At 39.3% G+C, this 1,741-nt stretch overlaps 1 long non-coding RNA gene across 1 annotated transcript; it reads right to left on the reverse strand.

Moving 5' to 3' along the window:
* Nucleotides 1–719: 719 nt before the first annotated feature.
* LOC133624336 (uncharacterized) lies at nucleotides 720–1,341 on the reverse strand. Its single transcript, XR_009817989.2, has 2 exons — nucleotides 1,256–1,341; nucleotides 720–838 (listed from the first exon to the last, which is right to left on the reverse strand). It is a non-coding gene; the product is annotated as an uncharacterized lncRNA (long non-coding RNA).
* Between the last annotated feature and the right edge of the window lie 400 nt (nucleotides 1,342–1,741).

The following is a 1,741-nucleotide window of genomic DNA, read 5'->3' on the forward strand; positions in this document are numbered from 1 at the left end:
ATACGTACGGTGACACAATATTGACATATAAGACAAACTGTGTCCAGCAGGATGTGCTCTGTTATGTTTCCACTGCCAAAAATAGCATTAGTGGTGTTCAGTTTACCCTTCCCTGCATCCTCCACTGCAGTTAAAAACGTAGATGTGATATTTTCCCAATGTGTCTTTGGGCTGTTGTTATTGTAAATATCAAGGTTGATCCCAGGACATGTCATGCATATTGTGGGCTGAGTGTATGAGGGGCCGTTAGGGACATTATTCAGAATTACCTCTTACATACACTACTGAAATGCTCTCACACAAACAACTGAAATCTTTTTCTTTTATACACACTACTGAAACACTCAAAGTGGGCAACTTCATACAGGTCCGTATAACAGGTTCCTTATTTATTTATTTTTTACAAAATGTTTAAACAAAATGTTAATTTGCAGAATACACTGCACAAGTGAAGAAAACATTTTAACAAACCTTATAATTCCCATGTTCACTGAATAAAGTGCAGAATTGAAGTGAAAATGTCTATTCCATAGTTGCCATCATTTTCAAGTGGGTTCACTTGTTGAAAAATGTTCATTGTTGTCTCATTAATGTTTACATCTATGTCTGGAATTACACACCGACAAGTATTGAAAGCATATGAATAATAAGACATAAGGAACCTTTCTGAGCCAAAAAAGGTTGTTTTCAACACACTGTTGAAAATAATAATCACAATGTTTCTATGTGAAATTTATTGAATATTCCAATTAATATATTTGTGTGCAGAGAAGTTCCATGAATCCAGAGGTTGTTTATTCCGTCTTTGTTGAAATGGTCATGCAGCTGCGTGGTGACTCTGAAATAAGAATGTAACAATCAGATCACATGAAAACAGCTAAGACGATATAAGTCATACAGAGAAATGCATTTTTAGACAATATGATTAGCCTGAGCGGCTAGGGGACACCAAAATATAGATTAGAAAAGACAGATTGAAAATAATAATACAATATTTTTTTTCTCCAGCGAACCGGATGTTGGACTTTGGCAAGCAGTAACCGGCCCGCGGGCCGTAGTTTGGGGACCCCTTATCAAGTCGATAGAAAAGCGCTAAATAAATGTAAGCCATTATCATTAGTATTTGATCAGCTACTGACGTACCACGACGTGACTCACATTTCGACATGTTACCATTGTAGCGCACTACAATGCCATGTCGCCTTACATTTCGTGTGATTCTACAATCATTTAGAAATAAATAATGTCTAATTACCTTTTCCTCCTCTTGCTTCGATGTCCATGAACTGAAACGTTGCACTTGATGATGCTGCAGTGTAAACTCGCAAGGTAACATTTGCTTCAGGCTGCTTGGCTGTCGGGAGGAGAAAGGCACCTGTGTGGCCGCTCAGGTGCCGCGTCCTGCACGGCGGCAGTCCGACCCTTGTTGCATTGAAAGTGTTCTTATATTCTCCGCTGAAGCCCTCAAATTATGAAGTGGAGCTCCCACCTCGGTTAAGCTACTTGTCCGCAGACATTTTGTCCACAACTTGGCTTTAAAAAATAAAAAAAAAACTGTCTGGAAAGGGGCGGGGATTATTGGTGACCGGAACCGGAATGCAACATCGCTCACACACACTAGTAAGATGCTTGCATACACACAGGTAAGATTCGCTCATACATATAACTGAAATCTTTGCACACATACTACTGAAATTGTTGTCTCTCACACGCACGTGTAAAAAGCACACACACACACAGG

The sequence above is a fragment of the Nerophis lumbriciformis genome, linkage group LG27, assembly GCF_033978685.3.
Source record: "Nerophis lumbriciformis linkage group LG27, RoL_Nlum_v2.1, whole genome shotgun sequence".
Lineage (NCBI taxonomy): Eukaryota > Metazoa > Chordata > Actinopteri > Syngnathiformes > Syngnathidae > Nerophis > Nerophis lumbriciformis.